A 25,975-nucleotide genomic window follows, 5' to 3' on the forward strand; every position below is an offset into this window, starting at 1 on the left:
CAATTTTTACCACTATTGGAAATGAAGTATCAATCTATAGCTCCCGAGTCATACAAAATTTTATGATCATAATTAAGTCCTTTTAATGAGTCTGTGGACTCGCTCTCTGGTTGTAGGAAGCAAAGTAGGAATATGACGGGCTAACTTATTGAACCTGATAGAATATTATGACACTGTCATGGTGACCTGACACAATCATTCAAACCATATGCGCCATGCATTACAGAGAGTCCGGGAAACAAACTCTTTCAAAAGTATTTCTGAGAACCAATCCAAGTGGGCGGTGTTGTATTGGCTGGTCTGCCCTTTTCATAGGCTTGCCATAGACACTTGTGGAGAATTATCTCTTCCAAGGCCAATTTCTTCTTTTGTTATGCTGACTCAACACTGTTGAGCTGACCCATTTCTTAACATACTCTTCGATTCTTCTTTTGGGTAAACTTAACCCCTATTTATATACGATGATCACAAAAGTAGATATCCATACAGACAATTCCTAGTCCAGAATCTCGTCAACCACTGTACTTCCTCCGAAGCACCCCAAAATCCGCAAGCGTGACGTCCACGCTGAGTAGACCTTCTATAAATTTAATGTTGTTTCTCTAACTCCTTTGGTACTGAAGTATAAGATTATATCGGAGGCGGACATACCTCAAGTCCCAACCTTATCCTCTACAAAATCTCAGGCCTTAAACACATGTAAATTTTGGGAGAACCTTTCAGTACCATATATATACATTTCAGGCCAAAACTGATATAACACATGACTCGCAATCCATTCATTGATATTGGACTCCCCCACTTGGCGCGACGTCATAGTTCACCACATCCGATGGTCCACAATATTAACCTTCACAACTCGTATAAATCAACCAGATGCCAAGGTCTGTTGCACCCCTCACATGATTCACTGGTCGATCTCTCAATATGCCCGCATCTTCAGTTGGAACCACACGTTGAGCATCTATGGCTCTCTCGTAGTCCACCTGCGGCATCATGAACCGTCGACGCACAACCGAAACCGAGTGTGTAATGTCATACACGAGTGGATACAAAGGAATTATGAGATATATGTTTCAAGATAAATCAATGCTGCACGATAAGGAATGAAAGAAGTAGAATTATTCCTAAACTCTGTAGCCTCTGGAAGATAAGTACAGACGTCTCCGTACCGATCCTTCATACTCTACTAAGCTTACTCGTGAATCGTGCGACATAGAAAACCTAGTGCTCTGATACCAACTGTCACGACCCTAAATTTTCCACCGACGGGACCGTGATGGCGCCTGACATTTCACTTGCTAGGCAAGCCAACGTTAGAAAATAGTTAAACTAATTCCTTATTTCCATTCAGTAAATAACAATGATTAACTAAGATAAAATATAAGAGGTGCGGAATTTTATAAAACTGTATTAATTACTACCACCCGGATCTGGAGTCACTATTCACGAGCATTCTAGAATTTACTACAAGTAATAGTCTGAAAGAAATACAACTATCTGAATGAAAGAAAACAACAGTGACATAAAAGGTAGATTGGGACTTCAAGGTCTGTGAATGCCGACAGATCTACCTTGAGCCTCCGGACAGCGGACCAATAGCAAAATCTCGATCAACCTGAGCCGATATCAAAGTCTGCACAGAAAGAGCAGAGTGCATCATCAGTACAACCGACCCCATGTACTGGTAAGTGTCGAGCCTAACCTCGGCGAAGTAGTGACGAGGCTAGGACAAGACACCCACATATAACCTGAACAGTATAATCATACTAGTGGCAACAACAGTAAATAAAGAAATAACGCAGAAATAATGGAAAGGGAACATACAACGGGGGAAATATAACATAAAGAGTGAGAATAAAGAAAAGACATGATTAAACCGAAAATCCTTAAACGAATTGAGCAATTAAAACAGCAAGGAAAACTGCACGTCATCACCCTTCGTGCTTTTACTCTCAACCTCACCAAATAAATAAATAGAAAGGCACGACATCACCCTTCGTGCATTAAACCTCTCATAATATACACGGCATCAACCTTCGTGTTTTAAACCTCTCATAATATACACGGAATCACCCTTCGTGCTTTAAACCTCTCCTAATATACACAGCATCACCCTTCGTGCTTTACACTCTTCCTCACAATATAAATAATACATGCACGGCATCACCCTTCGTACTTTACACTCTTCCTCACCATATAAATAACTCACGCACGGCATCACCCTTCGTGCTTTATACTCTTCCTCACAATTCACAGAATCAATAACAACGGATAGAGAGAAGTTTCACAAAGAAATCAATATTTCATCAATAATTACTTTCACAATTTAACATCTCAACCTCGAATCAATATTCACAATTTTATCAACCTTAGTGGAAACGAATACAAGTCTCCCAATATTTCAACAACATCAATAAGCATGGATAACAAGATTTAAGACTACAAATTTGCAAGAATGGAATTTCACTCGCATGCTATGACTCGACCACAACGCATAGATGCTCGTCACCTCAACTATACATCGTATTCAACAATAAAACACGTAGCAATTACTCACACAATACCTATTCCCTCAAGACAAAGTTAGACACAACACTTACCTTGCTCCGAAGACCGCTAAATTCTCAATCACAACTTTTCCTTTGGAATTCACCTCTAAAACATTCGTATCTATTCAAAAATGACTCAATAACATCAAATATTGCTAAAGGAATCAATTATATTTCATAAATTAAATTTTCCAAATTTTTCTCCAAAAGGTTGAAAAATCGACCTCGGGCCTGCTTGGTCAAAACCCGAGGTTCGGACCAAAATTCTTTTACCCATTCACCCCCGAGCCCGAATATGTAATTAGTTTTGGAATCCGACCTCAAATTGAGGTCTAAATCCTCAAATTTCTAAATTCCTAACTTCTACCCAAAAATCCTAATTTCACCATAACAATTCTAGATTCTAGGTTTAAATCTTGTTATAAGATGTAAAAGATTGAAAGAAAAGAGTTAGGAATCACTCACCTATGATTTGGGGAAGATTTGGTCTTTGGCAAATCACCTCTTAAGGTTTAGGGTTTTGAAAATATGAAGAATGAATGAAAAATCCCGTCTAAGCCCCTTTTACTCCGCTGCAGGTGTCGCAATTGCGACCTGAGCTTCGCAAATGCGAAGGAACAATCGCAATTGCGATGCCCTTCACAATCCCGCTGCCTTCACAAATGCAAGGAAAGTGTCGCATTTACAACCACTGAACCTCGCAAATGCGAGTAAATATTCGCATTTGCGAACCTGCCCTTCCCAGACTCCCTTCGCAATTGCGAAGGTAACCTCGCAAATGCAAGAACTGCTGGCGCAGGCTTCTGATCGCAATTGCGATGAAAGCCTCGCAATTGCGGACCCTGTTATGTTCGCATTTGCGATGCCTGATCTCGCAATTGCGATATCAGAGGCCTGCAACAGGTTCAGTTATACCAGCAAAATTTCTAAGTTCCAAACATCCCGTGGCTTATCAGAAACTCACCCGAGCCCTCAGGGCTCCAAACCAAACATGCACACAAGTCAAAAAAATCATACGAACTTGCTCGCATGATCAAATCGCCAAAATAACACCTAGAACTATGAATTTAGCACCAAATCAAATGAAATTCTCAAGAACACTTTAAAATTCATATCTTTTCAATTGGACGTCCGAATTACGTCAAACCAACTCCGTTTCTCACCAAATTTTACAGACAAGTCTTAAATATCATAATGAACCTGTACCAGGCTCCGGAACCAGAATACGAACCCGATACTAACAATGCAAAATATCAATCAATTCTTAAAAACAAATAATTTCCAGAGTTTTAATTTTCATCAGAAATTCATAACTCAAGCTAGGGACCTCCGAATTCAATTCCGGGCATACGCCCAGGTCCCATAATTCGATATGGACCTACCGGGACCGTCAACGCATGGATCCGGGCCCATTTACCAAAAAAGTTGACCGAAGTCAACTAAAATCAACTTTTAAGGCAAAAAATCTTATTTTCATTAGTTTTCAACATAAAAGCTTTCCGAAAACCTGTCCGGACTGCGTACGCAAATCAAGGAGGGTCATCACAACAAAATACTTCATCCACTTTCTCCCTCTAGAACACTCTCACTTCTCTCTAAAAAACCTCAGATAATTGCCCCAAAATAAATCTCAAAGCATATTTATCAAAATGGGGTCGAATTATGAAAATAGGAAACTTAACCCTCTGAACTCAGTTATGCCGTCGCACAATGGACCACACAATTGGTGTGCGGGTCGCAAAATGATCGCATAAATCGATGCCCAGAACTGGGCTGTTCTGGACCATTTTGCGGTCGCAAAACCATTTTGAGATCGCATAATGGTCGCAGAATCGTATTCTGGCAGCTTTTGGTAATTTGGTCATAACTTCTTGTAGGAATGTCCAAATGAGGAACGGTTTAAAGCGTTGGAAACTAGACACATAGACCTTTCTTCTGATAGGTAACAAACCATATAAATCGCCATATCAAGAGAGGTATTCTCATTTGAATTTTGGTTTTATGCAAACTCACCTGAAACTTTAGTCTATTATGAAATTTCCAACTTCAACATTCGATGCCGAAACCTATCGAATCAAGTCCGATTGACCACAAATTTTGCACACAAGTCATAAGTGACATAACGGACCTATTTCAATTTTCAGAATCGGATTCCGACCTCATTATCAAAAATTCAACCTTCGATCGAACTTTCCGAATAACGTCTATTTTCCAACTTTCGCCAAAATGCGTCGAATTGTCCTACGGACTTCCAAATCCAAATCCGAACATGCGCCTAAGTCCAAAATCACCATACGAAACTATTGACATCATCAAAATTCTATTCTGAGGCCGTTTGCTCAAAAGTCAACTCTTTGGTCAACTCTTTCCATTTAAGCTTCAAAATGAGAATTTTTCTTTCAATTATGAAACTCGACCACACCCGCGGGTCATAATACATATTATGAAGTTGCCCGAGACCTTAAGTCGTTGAACGGGGCGTTAATTCTTAAAATGACAAGTCGGGTCGTTACAAGAATAGTTTGACAACATACCATTTGAAATAATTCTTGAGTAGCTGATATAAATTGAGTCATGTATTCCTAAGACTGTCCCAATTTGCACTATGTTCTCTATGTTTCTTCTTCTAATAGGTGCTTTTCCAACTATAGTTTACTAATTTCAAAGTGAAACTACTAGATGAAGAGTACAAAGTGAACTTTCATATGCATGCATATAACTCTATCTTTCATAAGAGTACAAACTACTAGATGAAGAGTTAGACTTGCCATTACTGCTTCCATGCTGTTGGTGGACTCTCTCATTTTCCCAGATATTTCCATGTCTCTTAACTTTTCCAAGTCTTCTGCAATTTCGATTCAGTGTTTTGTAGTTACAAATCTAAAATAAATGATAGTGGCTATTTTCAATAATTACAGACTAAACAATAACTAGCTCGTGCTATTACCGGGATTGACCTCACTAAGTGAACCTCCTCAACTTGATTGACTCGCAAATTCTATGATAAACTTATTCGCACCGAGTGTTTACACCAAATTGTACCAATTTACCATGGGTAAGTGATTCTATTTGGTGAAAACATATATTTCTTAACCATAATTAAGTAAGAGAAATTTATTTACAATTTGGTGAAAACATATATTTCTTAAACATATATTTATTGATGTGTCATCAGTTGTAAGTAAATGGTTGTCCAAATTCAATTCATGGACCCAACACGTGATGGTACAAGCCAAGATGTGATGACACTAAAACAAACGTGCTATGATTTCTTAACCATAACTGAGTGAGAAAATTTTATTTACAAATACCTGTGATATATTTATTGATATAGTATAAACACCCGATAAAATTAAATATTATCCAAATTCAATTCATGGACCCAATACGTGATGGTACAAGCCAAGATGTGATGACACTAAAAAACGTGATATGATTTTTCTCGATGAGTCATTGCAAAATCATGATTTTCTAAATATATGATAAAAATCTCCCCCCTCCCCCCTCTTTGTCTGTGTGGGGGGTGGGGGAGGGATGGGGGTTATATTTATGCCAAGCTTTATTAACCGCGATCGTGAAGAAGGAGGGCTGGCGATCGCGAAGAAGGAGGCCGCGATCGCATGGCTTATTTTGTCCTAAAATTTTCATCTAAAAATCTTAACTTTTAGACAATTGGAGATATTTGTGTCTCGAAAAATTAAACTGAAAAACTGAAATTCAGGATATACTTGCTAATTCCTAAATAGCAGCCTTTTAAAGTGGCTATCTAGTGTCATTTCTACTAGTTTTAATAGGTTTGATCAAGTCATAATACTTATAATTAAGGTACACAAATAGGAAAATAGGCTAGTTACCCTTAACGATTCTAGTCCTTGATCTATATATGTCTTTCCTGGAGAATGAGTGATTTTATTACTTATTTTTCTTGTTTGAAAAATATTTTCCCTTCTCTTGATAGGGAGAACATTTTTCTCCAATTGGAGAAAAATGAGTTCACGAGAAAAATATTTTCCAAAATATCTAAGTCAATAAAATATGGAAAAATTAAAAAATATTTCATACCAAACACACCCATAGTGTACAATATTTTCTCAGTTGGCTCGCGAGGACAATGATGGAAATTCAAAGGATAAATTTGGTTTCACCCATCTATAAATACCTAATTTAACACAAAAATATCCAATTAGCAAGAGAAGGAGAGATGGAAGTTGCTAAAATACTTCACATGAATGGAGGAATTGGAGACACAAGCTATGCAAAAAACTCTAAGCTCCAGGTATCATCAAACACCTTTTTATTCCTAATGGAGTTATAAACTCGCAACAATTATAAATAACAAGTTCTTATGAATTTTACTTATATATACTGATAGTGTAAAAGGTACAGTGTAAAACGTATAGTTATCATTTAAGTGATCTGATAGTATTTCTTATCTTATCGGTACATAAAGCTTAGACTTATTTCCTTTTACTTAACTAGCGTTTGGACATAAATTTTGTTGAAACTTGAAAAAAAAGTTTTTGAAATTGTGTTGAAAAAGGTCAAATAATGAAAAGTTGACATTGTATAGCCACTCTCAAAATATATAATACCCCAAAAATATATATTTTTTGTATATATAAACATTCTGTATGTTTCGTAGAAAATACACATCTAAATTCTTTTATACAGTTAGTGCATATAAAAGTAAACTCATTTCCTTATATTTACAGCAAAAGGTGATTCTCATGACAAAGCCAATATTAGAGGAAGCCATATCTGCACTCTACCGCAGCCTTTCCCCAGAAACCATTTGTATTGCGGAGTTAGTTTGTTCCTCTGGACCTAATACTCTTTTGGTGGTCACACAACTTATTAGCGCCGGAATTTCAAATTTTCTTGAATAATCTTCCTGGTAATGATTTTAATACCATTTTCTGATCGTTGCCAGAATTCCATGAAGATTTGAGGAGACAGAATATGGGAGATGATGGATATTTGATCCTAATTGCTTTGTTGCGGGAATTGCTGGTTCACTCTATAATAGACTTTTCCCTTCCAAGAGTCTGCACTTTGTTCACTCCTCTTACAGTGTCCACTGGCTTTCCCAAGTATGTTTTTGTATTGTTAAGTACTCATGAATTCATCTCATCTACGTAGAAGTTTAAAATATTATAAAGAGTATATATTTACTTATTTAATTATATTTTTAACACACTCCTGACGTGCGAGCTTAATTCAAGCAAAGAGTTAGTGAGGGCCGGAACGGAATATCGTATGTAGTGTTGAATCCAATATGAAGCTCTTTCGAACAAGCCAGCCTTTTGATGATCCTAGCATGTAGTTTTTCATATAATGGGTAACAGTGTTACTCAAACACTGGACCTCAACCTGCTTTTGTCACGACCCAAAAATCACACCTGTCGTGATGGCGCCTATCCCGATACTAGGTAAGACGACAACATCAAAAACCCTCAATTTATTTTATGTTTGAAAATATAATATTTGAACACAATCCACAAGTCTCGCAAATACCGATACAAACACTCCCAAAACTTGGTTTCACTGAGTACATGAGCATCTATACATTACAAGTCTGGGAAACACAGTCTATAATAATCTAAGACCAAATACAGTAAACAAAGAGATAAGGAAGGAGAGACAAGGTCTGCAAAATATGTCAGCTACCTCTGAATCTCCGGAAAATCGACTGTGTGAAAGAATCAACACCCACTGTATCTGAGATCACCTGGATCTGCACATGAAATGCAGGGTGTAGTTTGAGTACAACCAACTCAGTAAATAACAATAATAAATAAAGAACTAAAAGTAGTGACGAGCTTCTCAACTAAGTCCAAATACAGTACTTTTCAATATAAAAGAGTAGGCATGCTCTAAAGTTCAACATTTAAGATTTCACTAAATATTTATATCAAGTTTGACCGAAATAGAAAATAATATTTTTTTTCCGAAATTTCCAAAATAGTGATATATGACAGTTGAAATGCAGCAAATAATGAAATCAGTGCATCCTCTAAGAGTAACAGTCACTCAGTCCTCCCATTCACTCCAACCTCACAGTCACTCTTTCCTCACAGTCACTCATCACTCGACACTCGGCACTCGCACTCAGTAGGTATCTGCGCTCAATGGGGGTGTGTACAGACTCCGGAGGGACTCCTTCAGCCCAAGCACTATAACAATGAAACAGGCTGTGGCGTGCAACCTGATCCCATATATATCCTCACAATTAGGCCCTCAGCCTCACTCAGTCATCAACCTCTCCAGCCTCTCTGGCTCAAGATGTCATGAAAATCAGCCCAAAATGATAATATGATGCATCAATAAATAGCAACAGAGAGTGAGATATGATATAAAATGAATGAACATGACTGAGTGTGAAATTTCAATTTGAACATATAATTCAACCACAGAAATGACCCCAGTGGGTACCAACAATAACAACATATGCATAAGCATGATTTTTAATATGAGTCTCAGCTCAATTTTCTCTAACACGTAGAGAATGTATAGATATTAATAGATTATTCAACTAGACAGTTTCATGGAATTTGACTAAGTCACCATTCCTACAGTGCACGCCTACATGCCCGTCACCTAGCATGTGCGTCACCTCAAAACAAATCACATAACACATAATCCGGGATTTCATACCTTCAGGACCAAATTTAGAACTGTTACTTACCTCAACCCGTGTAATTTTTTATTCCGCTATGCCCTTGCCACGGGAATTGGTCTCTGAAAGCCTCGTATCTAGCCACAATTAATTCGATTCAGTCAATACCAATTATTGTAATTAATTCCATAAGAAAATACTAATTTTCCAATAAAATTCGAAATTAACTCAAAAAATTGCCCGTGGGGCCCACATCTTGGAACCCGACAAAAGTTACAAAATATGAATGCCCATCCAACCACGAGTCTAACCATATAAATTTCACCAAATTCCGACATCAACTCGACCCTCAAATCTTCAATTAAAGTCTTTGAAGATTTATACCATTTTCAACCCAATCTTTACCCATTTGAACTCGACACTCTTTCAATAAACCTTATTGATACGTATAAATAGTACTCTTACACCCAAGAATCATACTCTTAATCGCCCATCTTTACCCAAACTCGAAATTGAAGATTAGGGGTTAGAACCTTACATTTTAGGTGAATATCTTGTGATATTTCCTTGTTGGATTTCAAAGCTTGAACAAGATCTTGATGAACAAAGTACATGAGCTTCTTCCTCTCTTTAGAATACTCTCCCTTCTCTCTAAAAATATCAGATTTTTGCTCCAAAATGAGCTTCAAGAGCTATGGATCGAAGTTGGATCGGGTTATAAAACCCCAAAAAATAAAACTCCGGATAGGATATGTGGTCGCATATGCGACCACAGATTGGATATGCGGTCCGCATATCGGCCGCAAAATTGGCCTCCAGAACTGGGAAACACCTGCTTGGGTTTGCGGTCGCTATGCGGCTCGCAGACCTGTTCTGCGGTCACATAATGAACCACAGAACAGTTCTACGGCCGCATAGTCGACCGCAGAATGGAATCCAAAACGACCCCTTAACTGCCTTACTCTGAGGCCATTTTGCGGTCCTCAGAAACGCATTTTTTCTGCCACAAATTTTGTTTACTCCCCAGTGCATTGTTCAACCCAAAAAGTCCGACCCGCAAAAAATTTGTATAACCTTTATACTAATTGATCTACCTCGGCACCATAAAACCTTAATTGTCTTAGAAAATATTCTCCGGGGTCATTACACATAAGTCAATATCCGGTCAATCTTTCAACTTAAATTCTAAACCTTGAAACTAAGTGTTCCAAAACCTCACTGGACCCAAACCAATTATCCCCGGCAAGTCACATAACAAATGTAAGGCATAAATTGAGCAGTAAATGGGAGAATGGGGTTGTAATGCTTAAAACGACCGATCGGGTCGTTACAGGTTTAATGTCGTGTTGGAGTATGTGAGCAATTTGCATATGGATTCTAGGAGATGATGCAATTTTTTCTTATTTTGCGGTACAAAATAATTTTGTGAGCAAACTTGAAGAAAAAAGAACTTGAAAAGTTATATAAAATCATAATCCTATAGTATTTGTTTCTCTTTTTAATTTTGTTTTTTTGAAATCAATAATATAGGTGTCAAATGCGGATTTAGGATATATAGGATAGGTTGTGCACAAGTTTAACTTAACCCAATGCTTTCGGCGGTGGATCTACAAGTGTATCTAAGCTCAGACCCTATATTTTATTAAGAGATCTATTTAGTAAGTTATCATGTCTTAGATTTCAAAATTGATAAATTAAAATAATAAAGGGTAGCCCGTGCATAAAGCATTCTGTATTTACGCAAGGTTCGGAAAAGACCCGCATTCTTAAGGGTGTGAGGTAGACAACCTACTCTAATGCAAGTATTAGTGGCTGCTTCCACAACTCGAACCCCTGACCTATAGGTCACACGAAGATAACTTTAACATTATTCAAAGGCAATTAAAATATAGAGCATATATATAATATGATCATACTTATTTTGAATAAGTAACTCTAACTTTTATTTCTCCTCTAATAGGTACCTGTTGGGATAGAGAATAATAAAGGAAATATTCACGTGGAAAGTACAAGCCCACTAGATGGGCAGAAAAAATTAAGATAGCTTTAGCAAAGCTTCTTGGTACTTGTCAGAGCCTATTGTCAGGGCTCTCAAAGAAATAATTGCAGAGGTAAAACCAGACTTTTAAAATACACATATAATTGTTAGTGGATTCTTAGCTTTCCTGTTGATCTTGATTAGTTCTAATTTAGTTTTTCCTTCGTTGAGAGTTATCTTTTTGGACCAGATTCACTTTTATACTGCAGTTTAATTTTATGTGGTAGTCCTGTTTGATTGGTGATGAAGTTTAAAAAAGAAATTAGATTGTGGTCTTGAACATGCCAACTTTCGTAGATATAAAGGCATGACATTAGAAACAGTAAAATATAAAGTTTAAAGTTAATAATTTTAAATATTGTTGTGAATGTGACTCTTTACCACTACTCTATCCATTACTAATGCTTAACCACCAACACCAATCTCTAGCGGAAAACTACCACTAGTAACCACCGCCACAACTCCACTACAACCCTATTGTCACGATCCAAAAATCACACCTGTCGTGTTGGCGCATATCTCAATACTAGACAAGCTGACAATCTCAATAAATCACGATTTCCTTTTAGTTTGGAAACATAATATTCAAATACAATACTAAAAATCTCCCAAATACCGATACAAACACTCCCAAAATGCGGTGTCACTAAGTACATACATTACAAGTCTGGAAAATATGGTCTATAATGATCTGAGACCAAATACAATAAACAAGAGGATAGGGAAGGAGAGACAAGGTCTGCGAAACACGACATCTACTTCGGAATCTCCAGAAAATCAACTGTGCGAAAGAATCAACACCCGCGGTGTCCGGGATCACTTGGATCTGCACACGAGTAGTATGAGTACAACCAACTCAGTAAGTCACAATAATAAATAAAGAACTAAAGATAGTTATGAGCTTCACAACTATGTCCAAATACAGTAATTTCCAACATAAAAAGGTAGGCATGCTTTCAAGTTCAACATTTAAAACTCCACAGTAATTTCATACCAATTTCGACTGAAACAGAAAATAGTGTCTTTCAGAAATTTCCAAAACAGTGATATATGTCAGCTGAAATGTAACGACCCGACCGGTCGTTTTGAGCTTTAGCGCGTAGTTCGGCAGTTTGAGGACTTGAGTAGCTTCACTTCGGGTATTATGACTTGTACACATGGTCGGAATTTAATTTCGGGAAGTTCAGAGTTGATTTGGAAAGAAAATTCTAATTTCGGAAGCCTTAAGTTGGAGGAATTGAGTAAAATATGATTGTTTGAGTAAACGACCTTGGAATCGGGATTTGAAGGTTCTAACAGGATGATATGATGATTTTGGACTTGAGCGTATGTCCGTATCGAGTTTTGGATGACCCAGGAGCGTTTCGGCGCCTATGGTGAAAAGTTGGCACTTGGAAAAATTTCATAAAATTCGGTTGAGGTGTATTTCAATGTTATTGATGTTCGTTTGAGATTCCGAGTCTGGGAATAGCTCCGTATGGTGATTCAGGTATTGGGACCACGCCCGAAAGAGGATTTGGTGGTTTGTAGGTCATTTCGGGGTCATTTGGCGAAAGTTAGAAATTCGAAGCTTTCTGAGAAGTTTGACAGAGAGTGGACTTTTTATTATCGGGGTCGGATTCTGATTCCGAAAGTGGGAGTAGGTCCGTAATGTCAATTATGACTTGTGTGCAAAATTTGAGGTCAATCGAACGTGATTTGATAGGCTTCGATATCGATTGTAGAAGTCTGAAATTTCAAAGTTCATTAAGTTTGAATTGGAGGGTGATTTGTGTTTTTAGCGCTGTTTGATATGAGTTGAAGGCTCGACTAAGTTCATATTGTGTTTTAAGACATGATGGTATAATTGGTTGATGTCTCGAGGGCCTCGGTGGATTCTGGATGGTAAACGGATCGAGATTGGGCTTGGAGGAATGCTGGAGCTGCTGTCATCTCATCTAGTGTAACCGCACCTGTGATGTTTTGGCTGCAGGTGCGGAGCCGCAAAAGTGGCCAGGAGGTTGCAGATGTGAAAAGGGAGTGGGGGAATGGTAGTCCACAGGTGAATTTAATGCAGAAGCGGGCTGGGCAGCTGGGAGACTTCCGCAGAAGCGGAATATTTTGCCGCACCTGCGGAACCGCAGAAGAGGTCTAGTGAGCGCAGGTGCGGAGGTTGCCTGGGCAGAATACATAAATTAGCTAAATCAGGTTTTGGCTCATTTCACCTCTTTTCTCTCGTTGGAGTCGGCCTTGGGGGCGATTTTGGAGTGCCATTTTGTCATTTTTAATGAGGTAAGTGATCCCCATATATTGTGAGTTAAATACATGGTTTATGCATGGATTTAAACATAAAAATTTGGGAAAATTTGTGGGATTTTCGGTAGAAAACCTAGAATTGGTATTTTTGGATTTTGACCACGAATTAGGGCGTGGAATTGAGAACAAATCATATATTGAGTTCATGATGTTATGGGCAGTGGTTATCTTCGAGAAGTTTCGGAATCTGGGCATGTGGGCCTGGGGGTGAATTTTAGGAATTCTTCAATTTGGGTTGGAAAAATCACTTCAATAGCTAAGATGTGAACTCTTGAGCATGTATTGACCATTTTATATAACATTTGACAAGCTTCGATCGTTTGGCACCGAGTTGAGGAGTTAAAGCACAATTTTGGACCGGAAAGTAAGCTCTGAGACGAGGTAAGTCTCCTGTCTAACTCTGTGAGGGGGAAATATCCCTAGGTGTTGTATGTTGATGCGTGCTACTTATTGTGGGGAATACGTATGCGCGATGTAACGAGAGCCCATACGTAGCTACATACATGTTATTGTCCGGGTAGGCTTAGGTTCACATCATGATGTAACTGCACTATTTGAGCATTTTCTCGCCTGTTAAATTCCTCTGTTTTACATTTCTACTTGATACTAGACTTGCTATTGTAGAGACTTCACGAGTTCATGATTAGTCACCGAATAACTTTACTCCCCTTACATCATGTTTCCATCATATATATATACTTCATTGAAAGGTTTTCGTTAAAGAAATTACAACTCACACGTTTATTCGTGAGTGGGGTCAAAGACCCGTCAAATCTTCCTATTCTAATGGGATCGGTCTATTCGCCTCGGCAGGATTATGTATTTCACTCTTATGGGATCGGGTCGTTCTTCTCGGCAGGATTATGTATTTCACTCTTATGGGATCGGGCCGATTGCCTCGGCAGGATTTATGTACCACACTTTTATGGGAGCGGGGCGTTTGCCTCGGAAGTTTAATAGATGTATCTATGGTTCGTGCCGTTCGACTATCGACAGTGCACAGTTTAAATATTTATGTTGGATCGAGTTGTACGCCTCGACATTTCCTAAATCATATCCTCATGGAATCATGCGTAATATTTGGCAAGAAGACAATGTATCTGTGAGTTTTCCTGATTTGAGTAATGATAATCTATCTGATGAGATCCACTATATCTATATATATGCTCCGGTTAAGGAGGAAATTTCTAATGGAGAGCTTGAGTTCCTCGTAAAGAAGGAGATTTGTACCACGTGATTTATACTTGTTTATCTCATTTATTTACTCTGCCTCATATTTACTTACCTCTTTACTGTACCTGATATTATTGGACCACTAGTGGGTGTCTATGTCGACCCCTCGTCACTACTCCTCCGAGGTTAGGCTAGATACTTACTAGGTATATGTTGATTACGTACTTATACTACACTTGCTGCACATTTTTGTGCAGGTACATATGCGACTAGTGGCCTTGTGAGAGCAGAGGCGTGTATGCATGCGGGGACTTACGTGAGCTACATTCCATATTACGACCCACAGCCGGCAGAGTCTCCTTTAGTGTATTTATATTTCTCCTGTCCAAAATTGTATTCCGGACAAATGCTGTATTTTATGTTACATTACTAGTTGATGCTCATGCACTTGTGACACCGGGTTTTGGGGTGACTATGGGTTGTTCTGTATTAAATTTGTTAAGAATATTATTATTTACACTGTGAATACCATCTTTTACTATTTAATTGAAGGAAAATATGACTTCAAAAATATTAAAATGAGAACCAAATTAAGTATTTATTTTTGGCTTGCCTGACAGCGGTGTCTGGCGCCATCACGACCTTTAATGGATTTTGGGTCGTAATAACATGGTATCAGAGCACTAGGTTCACTAAGGTCTCATGAGTCATGAGCGAGTCTAGTAGAGTCTTGCGGATCAGTGCGGAGATGTCTGCACTTATCTTCGAGAGGCTACAAGGTTGTTAGGTTCACTTCCCTTCTTGATTCCTCATCGTGCGAATTGATTCTTTTGAGGCTTGTACCTTTATTTATTTCCTATTCAATCTTATGTGACTTGAAGCGCTTGTTATAGATTGGGAATCGAGGAATTGTCATGGTACTACAGAGGTGGTGCAGGATGTTTCTGTCTGCGTATTTGATTGGGCTATTACTGTTGCCCGGTGGAAGGCCGTCCTATCCTTTCATCTCAGCATCAGTATTTCCTATGGTTTTGAGATTTGTTATTGATTGTTATGACAATTCGTGCGTTGTTATCGCACTATGTTGGTGTAATGGTAGGGTGCTTGTTTATGTGTCGAGGCAATGAATGACTTGAAAGGAGGTTTTTCTCAGTGCATGATTCAGAAGTTCAACATTTTATTTTCGATGAAGGAAATGCAATCAGAATAGGAATGTTTAGATTTGGGTTGATGGAATAACAAGACTTGGTATTTTCGAGCGCGGTAGAGTTCTCAATTGTGATGTGGTGTCATCGTCCTTGTTGAACGCGTTAAGGTTCGCCGGTGTTATGGTCTTCTTCTATTCACCTTTGGGGCAGGGTATTGTGGAATAGTTTCGGGGAAGTGGCTGCCAGAGATCGCGCTGTGCAGAGATTCAGGATCGAATCGATGTTCCTAGTGTTGATGGTTCGAGAAGGATGATGTCAGAGAGGCTTTAAAGTTGGTAGCGATCTATTGGTTCAAGTGCTACAGAGACGGATTTTGATTTACTGCAATAACTGGGCAGCGTAGGATGAGGAAGGACATGTGGAATGTGTCTTGTAGTGGTTAAATTTCTAGAAGGCCAAGTGTGAGAAGCGAAAGTTCAGGTAGTTGCTTAAAGGAGAGGGTTTGACCAAAGTGGGAGAGTGGCAGAGTATCATATGGGTTATGTGGTACACGCCTTGGGGAAAGTTTAGAGTGATTTGGGATTTATGGTGAACAGTCACTAGGTCTATGGACTAATTTAGAATATTGGTTGCTATACTGAGGAAGGTTGGATACGATAGAAATGAGTTGCTTGATATAAAGAGGGATGCAACATGACTTCGGATTTGAAGTGTATTATCGCACCTTTAGTTGATGTCAATAGGGACTGAACAGACTTGTACAGCTGGTGAATGAGCACGGGCTCAGGATGGTTTATTGATTTCGTGGTGTTGACAGAGCTTCTACAAGTAATTCTACTGGCTATCCAGTAAGAGGTCGTATATGTGAATGTGGCTAGTGAGTCAGAATGTTAACGAAATGTTTAACAGGAGGATTTCGAGAAATTTGGCAGGTCGATTATGCAGGCTCATGTCTATGTGGAAGGAGGAATATTGGTGGGTTCCGGGGTTATGTAACTGTAGCTTCGATCTAAGTGGGAGAGCCCCACTGTCTATGATTGGATTGCATGGTTGTCTACTTGTGAGGTTTCTGGTTATCGGCATATTGGTGGGTTATTATGACTAAGGAAAGAAAACATCAGTGGTAATTTGAGAAAAGGATTGGAGGAATGTGTGCTATACTTGGGCCTTATCGGTTCAAGTTCAGTTTTGAGAAGACTCAGAGTTTCTGCTTCTGGTGGAAGTAATGTACAAGGGAAAAGAATTCAGTTGGGTGCTTCTTTGATAGGATGTGCACGTGCTGGCAGAGAGCTAGAGTTTGGCTTATACTCGGGACCAAGACAATGTGGGTGACTCTCAACAGTCGTCCTGGTGGGTTCAATATTTTGAGTATAGTGCCTAAGGACTTGGAATGTTCTATGTTATCATTGGGTATGTGGTGCAGTATTGGACGAAGGGAATAAGTATCTTCGGATTCAGGGAAGGTCTTGCAGAATGGGTGTACCAGTTGGCTATGCTATGGAGTGCTTAAGGAGAGTATGAGACGGTTCATGGGTATTGAGACGATGTGGTCTTGTGGATTGGTTCACTCGGGATGAATATTGTTGGGTTTCGTTACGTTAATGAATGGAACTATTATTGTTTCTAAGGCAAGTTGAGAATAAATTGGAAGTTGAGGATCAAGGTTGCAGTTGATGTCGACAAGAATATCAAGAGCTCGGATGAGCATGGAAGAATTCAGATGTTTAGAGTAAGCTGGTATTGTCTTTAGCGTCATCTGAGATCAGTGTCATGTGGAAGAGGCTTTGTGTAATGACTTGCAGATTTTTGACTAACTCTACAGAATTAGAACGGCTGGTGCTATGGATGTGCGGACCTTGCTACCTGAACATAATGGTCGTGGGAGCATGACCCACAGGGATATTTGTGTAAGTGTGACATGTCAGTCACTTGATTGTTAAAGATTGAGAGTGGATATGGAGGCCATGGTAATATCGCAAGTGCGAGAGTTTATGCCTGAGAGGCATTCAATTCCTTGGGTTGTGGACTATGTGAGTTCGTTTTGGATTTGACGGCTGTTCTTATGTATCGTGAATAGGTCATTGTGGGTCCTTGAAGGGTTATTAGCCCAGTGCGGTACCATCATAATCGACTTGAGGTTCGTGGATATATCTACATGTGAATATGGGCTCTATATCAAGCTGGATATGCTCATTTCAGCATAGCGTTGTTTTTGGAGGGGTCTTCGGGCCTTGGATGATATTTCTGTTGTCGACCCTTCCATGTAGTCTCTATTGTGCCATGTGGGTTATGAGGCGGTTTGATATTTCGCACTCGTATTAAGATCCCTTATAGTTTGTGGTGTTATATGAGCAAGATGGCTCTCGAGATGCAGATCATGTATGGCACCCGTCTCCCCAGGATTTGTATTATGCACTTGGCATGCTTATTGTTGATATTCAGGCATTTCGTGAGTATAAGCGTTAAGACTCGATGTGTGTTTACTTTAGATTATTATATGTGGACCGGATAGCACGCCGCCATGGGTATATGGTTGGATCGAGTGGCACGCTGCCACGGATATGTTGTTTGGATTGGGTGGCACGCCGTCACGGGTATCATGGTTGGATCGGGTTGCACGCCGTAATGGTATCATGTGTGGATCGGGTTGCACGCCGCACTAGTGTGATATTGAGTAAAGATTGTCATATCTATTATTGTGTGTTTGCTTCTCGTTTCCTGATGAAGGTTCATAACATCTTCTCGGTTGTTTAAATTAGTTGCGTGGGTTGAGTACAACTTTCTAGAGTTTGTTTCCTTGTGTATCAAATTCGAGTTTGTAGCTTGTTGGCACATTGTGGCATCATATGATACTTTTGGTAGTGTCTGAGGTGGCTTATTGCCTGAGCAGCTTGTACTGGGTGAGACGAGATTATTGGATCTGGGATCAGTGCGATCAGATTTATTTGAAGCATATTAAAGAGTAAATATTGTTGTTCAGTCTAGAATGAAGTAATGGTTCTTGTCGGGATGAGAGACTCCATAAATTGTGATTTGGCAGGTGGTTATGAGTTTTACACATCTTCTCTGTCGTGGCAGTATTGCGAGAGTGAAAGCAAAGCTTAATTGGCCATAAGGTACACTATAGGCTTCGGTCAACGCAAATTTTAGCTGTTGTGGTTTGGAAAGATTGCCTTGGGCAAATGAGTTACGCGGTGCATGGTAAGAATTCAGTAAGGGTATACAATCGTGTTTGGTGCAGTGTGTAGTGATTGATACGGTGTTCATATGTTGCAAACATGCCGGGTGGAGAGTCTCGGATGTTGGAATTTAGCACCAAGGCTTATTTGACTAAATAAAAGGTAGAGTCTTCAGATTGACTCGAGCTAATGTGCCCAATTGGGTTGTTGACCAGTGATTTTGGACAACTTCAAAGCAGTTCTTACCATGTTCGAGGACGAACGCATGTTTAAGTGGGAAAGAATGTAACGACCCTACCGGTCGTTTATGAGATTTAGCGTGCCGTTTGGCAGTTTGAGACTTTCAGTAGCTTCTCTTCGGGTATAATGACTTGTACGCGGGGTCGGAATTTAATTTCGGAAAGTTCAGAGTTGATTTGGAAAGAAAATTCTAATTTCGAAAGCCTTAAGTTGGAGGAATTGACTAAAGTGTGATTTTTTGAGTAAACGACCTTAGAATCGGGATTTGAAGGTTCCAATAGATTCGTATGATGATTTTGTACTTGGGCGTATGTCCAGATCCGATTTTGGATGACCCGGGAGTATTTAGGCGCCAATGGTGGAAAGTTGGCATTTGGCAGAATTTTATAAAATTGGGTTGAGGTGTATTTCAATGTTATCGATGTTCGTTTGGGATTACGAGCCTGGAAATATCTCCGTATGGTGATTCTGCTATTGGGAGAGCGTCCGGAAGAGGATTTGGAGGTCCGTAGGTCATTTAGGGTTCATTTCGGTCAATGTATACCGAATTCTTACCATTCAGTTTGATCGGGATTGGACTTTATAATATCGGGATCAGATTCTGATTTTGGAAGTGGGAATAGGTCCGTAATGTCAATTATGACTTGTGTGCAAACTTTGAGGTCAATCGGACATGATTTGATAGGTTTTGGTATCGATTGTAGAAGTTTGAAGTTTCAAAGTTCATTAACTTTGAATTGGAGGGTGATTCGTGTTTTTAGTGCTGTTTGATATGAGTTGAAGGCTCGACTAAGTTCATATTTTGTTTCAAGACGTGATAGTATAATTGGTTGAGGTCGCGAGGGCGTCAGGTAGATTCCGGGTAGTAAACGGATCGAGTTTGGGCTTGGAGGAATGCTGGAGCTGATGTCATCTGGTGTAACCGCACCTGCGAGGTTTTGGCCGCAGGTGCAGAGTCGCAAAAGCGGCCAGGAAGTCGCAAAAGCGAAAAGGGAGCGGGGGATTGGCAGTCCGCAGGTGCGGACGATTTGCCGCAGAAGCGGATGCGCACCTGTGGGGAATTTAGCGCAGAAGCGGGTTGGGCAGCTGGGGGACTTCCCCAGAAGCGGAATATTTTGCCGCACCTACGAAACGGCAGAAGTGGTCCAATGAGCGCAAGTTCGGAGGTCGCCTGGGCAGAATACATAAGTTGGCCAAATCGGGTTTTGGCTCATTTCACCTCTTTTCTCTCGTTGGAGCCGACCTTGGGGGCAATATTGGAGTGCCATTTTGTCATCCTTCAAGAGGTAAGTGATCCCCACATATTGTGAGTTAAATATATGGTTTATGCATGAATTTGAGCATGAAAATTTGGGAAATATTATAGGGTTTTTGGTAGAAAACCTAGAATTGGTATTTTTGGATTTTGACCACGAATTAGGGTATGTAATTCAGAACAAATCATATATTTGAGTTCACGATGTTATGGGTAGTGGTTATCTTCGAATATTTCCGGAATCCGGGCACGTGGACCCGGTGGTGAATGTTAGGAATTCTTCAATTTGGGTTGGAAAAATCACTTTAATAGCTAAGATGTGAACTTTTGCGCATGTATTGACTATTTTATATAACATTTGACTAGCTTCGATTGTTTGGCACCGAGTTGACAATTCAAAGCACAATTTTGGACCGGAAAGTAAGCTTTGAGACGAAATAAGTCTCCTGTCTAACTCTATGAGGGGGGAAATACCCTTAGGTGTTTTATGTTGATCTGTGATACTTGTTGTGGGGGATACGTACGCGCAAGGTGACGAGAGCCCGTACGTAGCTACATTCATGTTATTGTTCGGGTAGGCTTAGGTTCACATCATGATGTAGCTGCACTATTTGAGCATTTTGTCGCCTATTAAATTCCCCTATGTTACATTTCTACTTGAGACTAGACTTGCTATTGTAGAGACTTCAGGAAGTTCATGAATAGTCACCAAATAACTTTACTCCTCTTACGGCATGTTTCCGTGATATATATATATATATATATATATATATATATATATATATATATATATATATATATATATATACACACACACTTCATTGAAAGGTTTTCGTTAAAGAAATTACAACTCACACGTTTATTCGTGAGTGGGGTCAAGGACCCATCAAAGCTTCTTATTCTAATGGGATTGGGCCGTTCGCCTCGACGGGATTATGTATTTCACTCTTATGTGATCGGGATGTTCGCCTCGGCAGGATTATGTATTTAACTCTTGTGGGATCGGGCCGATCTCCTCGGCAGGATTTATGTACCACACTCTCATGGAAGCGGGCCGTTCGCCTCGGCATTTCCTAAATCATATCCTAATAGAATCGTACGTAATATTTGGCAAGAAGCCAGTGTATCTGTGAGTTTTTCCGATTTGAGTGATGACAATCTATCTGATGAGATCCACAATATCTATATATATGCTCCGGTTAAGGAGGGAATTTTTAATGGAGAGCTTGAGTTCCTCGTAAAGAGGGGGATTTGTACCACGTGCTTTATCTCATTTATTTACTCTGCCTCGTATTTACTTACCTCTTTACTGTACCTGATGTTATTGGACCACTAGTGAGTGTCGATATCGACCCCTCGTCACTACTCCTCCGAGGTTAGGCTAGATACTTACTGGGTACACGTTGATTACGTACTCATACTACACTTGCTGCACATATTTTGTGCAGGTACATATGCGACTAGTGGCCTTGTGAGAGCAGAGGCATGTATGCATGCAGGGACTTACATGAGCTGAATTCCATATTACGACCCGCAGCCGGCAAAGTCTCCTTTAGAGTATTTATATTTTTTCTGTCCAAATTTGTATTCCGGACAGATGTTGTATTTTATATTACATTCCTAGTTGATACTCATGCACTTGTGACACCGGGTTTTAGGGTGATTATGGGTTGTTCTATATTGAAATTGTTAAGAATATTATTATTTACACTGTGAATTCCATCTTTTACTATTTAATTAAAGGAAAATATGACTTCAAAAATATTAAAATGAGAACTAAATTAAGTATTTATTTTTGGCTTGCCTGGCAGCGGTGTCCGACGCCATCATGACCTTTAATGGATTTTCGGTCGTGACATGAAATGCAGCAATAATGAAATCAATGTACCCTCTCAAAGTAATAGTCAATCAATCCCCCAATTCACTCCAACCTCACAGTCATTCTTTCCTCACAATCACTCGTTCTTCACAGTCACTCATTCCTCTGAATCACTCAGAACTCATCACTAGACACTCACACTCAGTTGGTACCTGCGCTCATTGGGGGTGTGTACAGATTCCGGAGGGACTCCTTCAGCCCAAGCGCTATATCAAGCCAATCATCGCAAATAATAATGAAACATGCTGCGGCGCGCAGCTCGATTCCATAAATATCTTCACAATTAGGCCCTCGACCTCACTCAGTCATCAACCTCTCCAGTCTCTCGGGCTCAAGATGTCATGAAAATCAGCCCAAAAATAATAATATGATGTATCAATAAATAGCAACAGAGACTGAGATATGATATGAAATGAATGAATATGACTGAGTGTGAAATTACAATTTGAACATATAATTCAACCACAGAAATGACCCCAGTGGGTACAAATAATAACAACATATGTCTAAGCATGATTTTTAATACGAGTCTCAACTCAATTTTCTCAAACACGTACAGAATGTACGGATATCAACAGATTATTCAACTACACAGTTCCATGAAATTTGACCAAGTCACAATTCCTATGGTGCACGCCCACACGCCCGTCACCTAGCATATGCGTCACCTCAAAACCAATCACATAACACATAAACAGGGGGTTCATACCCTCAAGACCAAATTTAGAACTGTTACTTAACTCAAACCGTATAATTCTTTATTTCGCTATGCCTTTGCCTTGTGAATTGGCCTCCAAACGCCTCGCATCTAGCCACAAATAATTCGATTCAGTCAATAAAATTTATTGTAATTAATTCCATAAGAAAATGCTAATTTTTCAACAAAATCTGAAATTTAGCTCAAAAATCTCCCATGGGGCCCACGTCTCGGAACCCGACAAAAGTTACAAAATCCGAAAGCCCATTCAACCACTAGCCTAAACATACCAATTGTACCAAAATCCGACTTCAACTCGACCTCCAAATCTTCAAATCTTATTTTCAAATCCCTAAGTTCAAATCCCTGATTTACCTCTCAAAAACATGTAATCTAGTCGGATTATTCGATAATAATTCAATATTATGGAGTAGAAATAATCACAAGTGACTTACCTCAAGATTTCCCGTGATTTCTCGCTCAAAAATCGCCTCAACCCGTGTTGGAAATGTTAGAAATGACAAAAATCTCGACTCCTCTGTTTTTAACATTCTGACCAAGATTTTCGCTTCTGCAGGCACTTAGCCGCTTTTGCGGCACCGCTTCTGTAGTCAAAATCGCGCTTTTGTGGGTGCGCATCTGCGCGAAAGCATCCACTTCTGCGGACTAGCGGCTCCCAAGCCAAATGCTGCTTCTGCGATCCTCCACGCGCAGGTGCGAACTCGCACCTGTGAAATTCCTTCCGCATCTGCGCTCTCCACTTCTGCGCATGCCAGCTCGCACCTACGACCAATGTTCCGCAGGTGTGATTGCACCAGAAGGCTTCAGCTTCTGCAGTCTTCCAAATTCAAAAAAAACTATCCGTTAATCATCCGAAACTCACCCGAGGCCCCCGGGACCTCAACCAAATATACCAACAAGTCCTAAAATATCATACGAACTTATTTGAGTTTTCAAATCATATCAAACAACACTAAAAACATGAATCACACATAGATTCAAGACTAATGAAACTAATAAATTTTAATTTCTACATCCGAAGCCAAAACCTATCAAATCAAGTCCGATTGACCTCAAAGTTTGCACACAAGTCATAAATAACATAACGGAGATATTCCAATTTCCATAATTGGATTCCGACCACGATATGAAAAAGTCAACCCCCCAGTCAAACTTCCCAAAAATTTAATTTTTACCATTTCAAGCCTAATTCCACTACGGACCTCCAAATAATTTTCCGGACACGTTCCTAAGTCCAAAATCACCATACGGAGTTATTGAAATCATCACAATTCAAATCCGAGGTCGTTTACGTATATGTCAACATCCGATCAACTTTTCCAACATAAGTTTTCAATTATGAGACTAAGTGTTTCATTTCACTCCGAAATCCTTCCGAACCCAAACCAACTAACCCGATAAGTCATAAAACAACTGTAAAGCTTAAATTGGGCAGTAAACGAGGGAACGGGATTGTAATACTAAAAACGACCGGCCAGGTCGTTACACCTATATAGAAGACCACCACCACCTCCCACCACCAACACTAATTCTATTGCCGCTAGCTTTTAAAGTATCTTAATAAAGCATATAATTTTTACAATGAAGATATGAATTTAAATTCACACATCTTAAATTTAAGAAAAACAATTGAAACCTAAATTAGCATTAAATCAAGGGAACTTTACATAAATAGCCGGTCATATTCATTTTTTACTTTGTCTAGCCAAATACATAGGTTATATTAATTATACACAATCATACATATATAATACACACATTACGCATATAATATACCTTCACTTGCTATTTTAATTTAAGTGGTTGGGTGAATGGCTATTTGGATTAATTCTTCTTAAATTATCAATATATTATTTTTATGCCTATCGGAAACAACCTCTCTACCTGCACAATGTAGGAATAAAGTCTATGTTCATATTACCCTTTCTTATTTTCACTTGTTGGATTATACTGGATATATTGTTGTTGTTGCTGTTATTGATATTCATAAGTAAAATAATGAATGCGGGGATCAATAGAAGAAGAGAAAGTGGTTGCATTCAATATTCCTATATACCACCCATCTCCTGAAGAAGTGAAGTATATAGTTGAAAAGGAGGAATCTTTCACCATTGATGTCTTGATAACTTCAGAAATTCATATGGATTCTTCTGATGAATACAATGTGACACAGTGCATGAGAGCTTTTTTGATCCTTTACTTGTCAGCCATTTTGGTGATGAATTGAATATGGATCAAGTGTTCCACAAGTGCAGAGAGATCTTTGTCAATGGCATAGCAAAAGAGAAGACTACGTGCACAAATGTTATAGTATCCTTGACCAAAACAAACTAGGGCAATTAGTTCATGCCCTCCAACCTACCCTTAATTATTCTCTTTTATAATCTAAATAGTCGTCTATCCAACCGCTTAAATTAAAAATAGTTGGCGATATATATATATATATATAATCCATGTATTAGTGCATAAAGATATGTGTATGTATATAAATCCATGTATTAGTGCATAAAGATATGTGTATGCCAGCTAAAAGGAATAAATATTGAATCAATCCAGTTGTTTCTGTAAATGTTCCTTATATATCCTGAGTTCCTCAAGTGTGGAGAGATCATTGTCAATGGAATAGCAAAAAGAGAAGACTAAATTTACAACTGTCGTTGTCTCCTTGATCAAAACAAACTAGGGCAATTAGTTCATGTCCTCAAACCCTACCTTTAGTTACTCCCTTGTTTAACCTAAATAGACATCTATCGAATTACTTAAATTTTAAAAAATCCGGCGATACCTAATATATATATATAATCCATATATAGTATGTGTATAACTGTTTACAATTGGTGCACAACGATATATGATGCTGGCTAAAAAGAATATACAGTGAA

At 39.1% G+C, this 25,975-nt stretch overlaps 1 pseudogene; it reads left to right on the forward strand.

Annotated features, from left to right (window-relative positions):
- Positions 1–6,684: 6,684 nt before the first annotated feature.
- Positions 6,685–25,427, forward strand: LOC107816728 (S-adenosyl-L-methionine:benzoic acid/salicylic acid carboxyl methyltransferase 3-like; annotated as a pseudogene).
- Positions 25,428–25,975: the final 548 nt, after the last annotated feature.

Source organism: Nicotiana tabacum, unplaced genomic scaffold (assembly GCF_000715075.1).
Source record: "Nicotiana tabacum cultivar K326 unplaced genomic scaffold, ASM71507v2 Un00540, whole genome shotgun sequence".
NCBI classification, from domain to species: Eukaryota; Viridiplantae; Streptophyta; class Magnoliopsida; order Solanales; family Solanaceae; genus Nicotiana; species Nicotiana tabacum.